Here is a 7,241-nt window from a genome sequence, read left to right as displayed (position 1 = left end):
TCTCCCCTTATAGACAGATGATATCTCCCCTTATAGACAGAAGATATCTCCCCTTATAGACAGAAGATATCTCCCTTATAGACAGAAGATATCTCCCCTTATAGACAGAAGATATCTCCCCTTATAGACAGAAGATATCTCCCTTATAGACAGAAGATATCTCCCCTTATAGACAGAAGATATCTCCCCTTATAGACAGAAGATATCTCCCTTATAGACAGAAGATATCTCCCTTATAGACAGAAGATATCACCCCTTATAGACAGAAGATATCACCCCTTATAGACAGAAGATATCTCCCCTTATAGACAGAAGATATCACCCCTTACAGACAGAAGATATCACCCCTTACAGACAGAAGATATCTCCCCTTATAGACAGAAGATATCTCCCCTTATAGACAGAAGATATCTCCCTTATAGACAGAAGATATCTCCCCTTATAGACAGAATATATCACCCTTATAGACAGAAGATATCTCCCTTATAGACAGAAGATATCACCCCTTATAGACAGAAGATATCTCCCTTATAGACAGAAGATATCTCCCCTTATAGACAGAAGATATCTCCCCTTACAAGCAGAAGATATCACCCCTTATAGACAGAAGATATCTCCCCTTATAGACAGAAGATATCTCCCCTTATAGACAGAAGATATCTCCTCTTATAGACAGAAGATATCTCCCCTTATATACAGAAGATATCACCCCTTACAGACAGAAGATATCTCCCCTTATAGACAGAAGATATCTCCCCTTATAGACAGAAGATATCTCCCCTTATAGACAGATGATATCTCCCCTTACAGACAGAAGATATCTCCCCTTACAGTCAGTATATATCTCCCCTTATAGACAGTAGATATCTCCCCTTACAGATAGAAGATATCTCCCCTTATAGACAGAAGATATCACCCCTTACAGACAGAAGATATCTCCCCTTACAGACAGAAGATATATCCCCTTACAGACAGTAGATATCTCCCCTTATAGACAGTAGATATCTCCCCTTATAGACAGAAGATATCTCCCCTTATAGACAGAAGATATCTCCCCTTATAGACAGAAGATATCTCCCCTTATAGACAGAAGATATCTCCCCTTATAGACAGAAGATATCTCCCCTTATAGACAGAAGATATCTCCCCTTATAGACAGAAGATATCTCCCCTTATAGACAGAAGATATCTCCCCTTATAGACAGAATATATCTCCCCTTATAGACAGAAGATATCTCCCCTTATAGACAGAAGATATCACCCCTTATAGACAGAAGATATCTCCCCTTATAGACAGAAGATATCTCCCCTTATAGACAGAAGATATCTCCCCTTATAGACAGAAGATATCTCCCCTTATAGACAGAAGATATCTCCCCTTATAGACAGAAGATATCTCCCTTACAGACAGAAGATATCTCCCCTTATAGACAGAAGATATCTCCCTTATAGACAGAAGATATCTCCCCTTATAGACAGAAGATATCTCCCTTTATAGACAGATGATATCTCCCCTTACAGACAGAAGATATCTCCCCTTACAGTCAGTATATATCTCCCCTTATAGACAGTAGATATCTCCCCTTACAGATAGAAGATATCTCCCCTTATAGACAGAAGATATCACCCTTACAGACAGAAGATATCTCCCCTTACAGACAGAAGATATATCCCCTTACAGACAGTAGATATCTCCCCTTATAGACAGTAGATATCTCCCCTTATAGACAGAAGATATCTCCCCTTATAGACAGAAGATATCTCCCCTTATAGACAGAAGATATCTCCCCTTATAGACAGAAGATATCTCCCCTTATAGACAGATGATATCTCCCCTTATAGACAGAGGATATCTCCCCTTACAGACAGAAGATATCTCCCCTTATAGACAGAAGATATCTCCCCTTATAGACAGAAGATATCTCCCCTTATAGACAGAAGATATCTCCCCTTATAGACAGAAGATATCTCCCCTTATAGACAGAAGATATCTCCCCTTATAGACAGAAGATATCTCCCCTTATAGACAGAAGATATCTCCCCTTATAGACAGAAGATATCACCCCTTATAGACAGAAGATATCTCCCCTTACAGACAGAAGATATCTCCCCTTACAGACAGTAGATATCTCCCCTTATAGACAGTAGATATCTCCCCTTACAGAAAGAAGATATCTCCCCTTATAGACAGAAGATATCACCCCTTACAGACAGAGGATATCTCCCCTTATAGACAGTAGATATCTCCCCTTATAGACAGAAGATATCTCCCCTTATAGACAGATGATAACACCTCTTATAGACAGATGATAACACCTCTTATAGACAGATGATAACACCCCTTATAGACAGATGATAACACCTCTTATAGACAGATGATAACACCCTTATAGACAGATGATAACACCCCTTATAGACAGATGATAACACCTCTTATAGACAGATGATAACACCTCTTATAGACAGATGATAACACCTCTTATAGACAGATGATAACACCTCTTATAGACAGATGATAACACCCCTTATAGACAGATGATAACACCTCTTATAGACAGATGATAACACCTCTTATAGACAGATGATAACACCCCGTATCGACAGATGATAACACCTCTTATAGACAGAAGATATCTCCCTTATAGACAGAAGCACCCCTTATAGACAGATGATATCACCCCTTATAGACAGATGATAACACCTCTTATAGACAGATGATAACACCTCTTATAGACAGATGATAACACCTCTTATAGACAGATGATAACACCCATTATAGACAGATGATAACACCTCTTATAGACAGATGATAGCACCTCTTATAGACTAATGACAGCACCCATTATAGACAAATTATAGCACCCCTTATAGACAGATGATAGCACCCCTTATATACAGATGATAGCACCCCTTATAGACAGATGATAGCACCTCTTATAGACAGATGATAGCACATCTTATAGACAAATGATAGCACCCCTTATAGACTAATGATAGAACCTCTAAAAGACTAATGATATCTCCACTTATAGACAGATGATAGCACCTCTTATAGACAGATGATAGCACCTCTTATAGACTAATGATATCACCCCGTATAAACAGAAGATATCTCCCCTTATAGACAGAGGATAGCTCCCCTTATAGACAGAAGATATCACCCCTTATAGACAGAAGATATCACCCCTTATAGACAGAAGATATCACCCCTTATAGATAGAAGATATCACCCCTTAGAGACAGTAGATATCACCCCTTATAAACAGAAGATATCTCCCCTTATATACAGAAGATATCTCCCCTTACAGACAGATGATAACACCTCTTATAGACAGAAGTTATCTCCCCTTATAGACTAATGATATCACCCCTTATAGACAGAAGATATCTCCCCTTATAGACAGAAGATATCTCCCCTTATAGACAGATGATATCTCCCCTTACAGACAGAAGATATCTCCCCTTACAGTCAGTATATATCTCCCCTTATAGACAGTAGATATCTCCCCTTACAGATAGAAGATATCTCCCCTTATAGACAGAAGATATCACCCCTTACAGACAGAAGATATCTCCCCTTATAGACAGAAGATATATCCCCTTACAGACAGTAGATATCTCCCCTTATAGACAGTAGATATCTCCCCTTATAGACAGAAGTTATCTCCCCTTATAGACAGAAGATATCTCCCCTTATAGACAGAAGATATCTCCCCTTATAGACAGAAGATATCTCCCCTTATAGACAGATGATATCTCCCCTTATAGACAGAGGATATCTCCCCTTACAGACAGAAGATATCTCCCCTTATAGACAGATGATATCTCCCCTTATAGACAGAAGATATCACCCCTTATAGACAGAAGATATCTCCCCTTATAGACAGATGATATCTCCCCTTACAGACAGAAGATATCTCCCCTTACAGACAGTAGATATCTCCCCTTATAGACAGTAGATATCTCCCCTTACAGAAAGAAGATATCTCCCCTTACAGAAAGAAGATATCTCCCCTTATAGACAGAAGATATCACGCCTTACAGACAGAGGATATCTCCCCTTATAGACAGTAGATATCTCCCCTTATAGACAGAATATATCTCCCCTTATAGACAGAATATATCACCCCTTATAGACAGAAGATATCTCCCCTTATAGACAGAATATATCTCCCCTTATAGACAGAAGATATCTCCTGTTATAGACAGAAGATATCTCCCCTTACAGACAGAAGATATCACCCCTTATAGACAGAAGATATCTCCCCTTATAGACAGAAGATATCTCCCCTTATAGACAGAAGTTATCTCCTCTTATAGACAGAATATATCTCCCCTTATATACAGAGGATATCTCCCCTTACAGACAGAAGATATCTCCCCTTATAGACAGATGATATCTCCCCTTATAGACAGAAGATATCTCCCCTTATAGACAGAAGATATCTCCCCTTATAGACAGAAGATATCTCCCCTTATAGACAGAAGATATCTCCCCTTATAGACAGAAGATAGCACCCCTTATAGACAGAAGATATCTCCCGTTATAGACAGAAGATATCTCCCCTTACAGACAGAAGATATCACCCCTTATAGACAGAAGATATCTCCCCTTATAGACAGAAGATATCTCCCCTTATAGACAGAATATATCTCCTCTTATAGACAGAAGATATCTCCCCTTATATACAGAAGATATCACCCCTTACAGACAGAAGATATCACCCCTTATAGACAGAAGATATCTCCCCTTATAGACAGAAGATATCACCCCTTATAGACAGTAGATATCTCCCCTTATAGACAGAAGATATCTCCCCTAATGACACCTCCCCTAATGACACCCCTATCTCCATAGACCCTAATGCCACCCCTTATATACCCCTGATGCCACCCATAATGCCACCCCTAATGATGCCACCCCTGATGCCACCCCTAATGTCACTCCTAATGCCACCCCTAATGCCACCAAATGTTGAACTAAGTAGCGGTAGAGCTTTGGGTTGTAAAGGAGCGACACTGGTTTTGATCTACCCTGGGGTACCCGTCTGTTTGTTAGCATTGCACACACAAAAATAAACTAATTGCAGAAATGATCAAATTCCCAAATGTTGTTCATGTAACCTTGCATGTCTCTTTCAAGGTGACTTCTCAGTCTTTTCCACTTAGCTTTGTTGAGCTGTCACAAAGCAAATACATTGCACACTGGTTTTGATCTACCCAGAGGTACCCGTCTGTTTTGTTAGCATTGCCATTGAGAGGAATGTTAAGCTAAACAGACTTGCACCCAGGCTACATTTACATTACATTTAAGTCATTTAGCAGACTCTTATCCAGGCGACTTACAAATTAGTGCTTTCACCCATGACATCCAGTGGAACAGCCACTTTGTTCATTGCCATTGAGAGGAATGTTAAGCTAAACAGACTTGCACCCAGGCTAGGTTTCATCTGTAAACATTTTATTTTTATTTTATTTTTTTAAATACCTCCTCCCAAAAACTATAATTACTGAAGAGTTTGTATCCCTCTAAGGAAGTCTCATTTTGGCTTGCATCTTTACTGAGTATGTAGTATACTATTTTCCATTTCCTGGTATTTGAAAGAGTAACGAAGAAATCATTTTGGAAAATGAAGATAACCGAGAGAGAATGTTCACAGACAAGAAATACCTTTATTAAATATTGTGTAAAATGAACATCTTTATACAGTTATTTGTAAAAATGTGGACATAAGCAAACACGCAAAAAAATTATACACGTTAAACAAAATGAATAGCTGACCATTTAGTGACTCAGACTGAAGCCAACACAGCAATGAGTGCATGGTCTAATTAGCTGGAAAACACACACACACACACACACACACACACACAAATAAACTAATTGCAGAAATGATCAAATTCCCAAATGTTGTTCATGTAACCTTGCATGTCTCTTTCAAGGTGACTTCTCAGTCTTCTCCACTTAGCTTTGTTGAGCTGTCACAAAGCAAATACATTGCACATTCATCATTTCATTCTTTATTTGTACAGCTGCCGTACATCGTGCTTCCTCATGGAAGAAAAAAAAAACTTGTGCGCAGTTTGCCAGGAGGGAACATCCCTTTTCAATTATACTTAACATTACAATAGGAGATTTATTTTTTTACAAAGTGTTAAGTGCAAAGTAAAAGATGAACATAACAAAATATTGATAGAAACATGTGTCTTGTGGGTTGATTTGGCACAACCAGGGAAATCAATAGTGTGAGGGAAGAAGGAGAAGGAGAAGGAGTAGAAGAAGAAGAAGAAGGAGAAGTGAAGGAGAAGGAGAAGAAGAAGGAGGAGAAGGAGAAGAAGGAGAAGGAGAAGGAGAAGAAGAAGAAGAAGAAGAAGAAGGAGGAGAAGAAGAAGGAGAAGGAGAAGGAGAAGAAGAAGAAGAAGGAGGAGGAGAAGAAGAAGGAGGAGAAGAAGAAGGAGAATGAGTAGAAGAAGAAGAAGAAGGAGAAGGAGAAGAAGAAGGAGAAGGAGAAGAAGGAGAAGGAGAAGAAGAAGAAGAAGAAGAAGGAGGAGAAGAAGAAGGAGAAGGAGAAGGAGAAGAAGAAGAAGAAGGAGGAGAAGAAGAAGAAGGAGGAGAAGAAGAAGGAGAAGGAAAAGGAGAAGAAGAAGGAGGAGAAGGAGAAGAAGGAGGAGAAGGAGAAGGAGAAGAAGAAGGAGGAGAGGAGAAGAAGGAGGAGAAGAAGAAGGAGGAGGAGAAGGAGAAGAAGAAATAGGAGAAGGAGGAGGAGAAGGAGAAGGAGAAGGAGGAGAAGGAGAAGGAGGAGAAGAAGGATGAGTGAATTTAGCTACAGTATGATGCTACAGTATTTGATGGAGTTACTCCGGAATGTTCAGTACAGATCATTCTGTCTAGTGATAGTGAATGTGTGCATCTCTTCAACATCTCTTTAGATGTTCACTCTGATTTGGGGGAGTATTAAGCCAAACATTAACAACAACAAAAAAGGTCAAAAGATGAAGGGGGTCACCATAATTATTTTTTATTATTTTCAGTAAACAATGTTTGTGCTTTGATTCATGTTCATGGAGCAAGGATTGGCATTGTGGTGTAGGTACAGATTGATGTCATTCAACCAGCAGATCACTCTCAGGCCTTCCAAAGAGCTCCTCCTGACAGATTGATGTCATTCAACCAGCAGATCACTCTCAGGCCTTCCAAAGAGCTCCTCCTGACAGATTGATGTCACTCATTCCTGACAGAT

This window comes from Oncorhynchus nerka, linkage group LG10, assembly GCF_034236695.1.
Source record: "Oncorhynchus nerka isolate Pitt River linkage group LG10, Oner_Uvic_2.0, whole genome shotgun sequence".
Classification (NCBI taxonomy): Eukaryota; Metazoa; Chordata; class Actinopteri; order Salmoniformes; family Salmonidae; genus Oncorhynchus; species Oncorhynchus nerka.
This window is presented reverse-complemented; position numbering follows the sequence as displayed.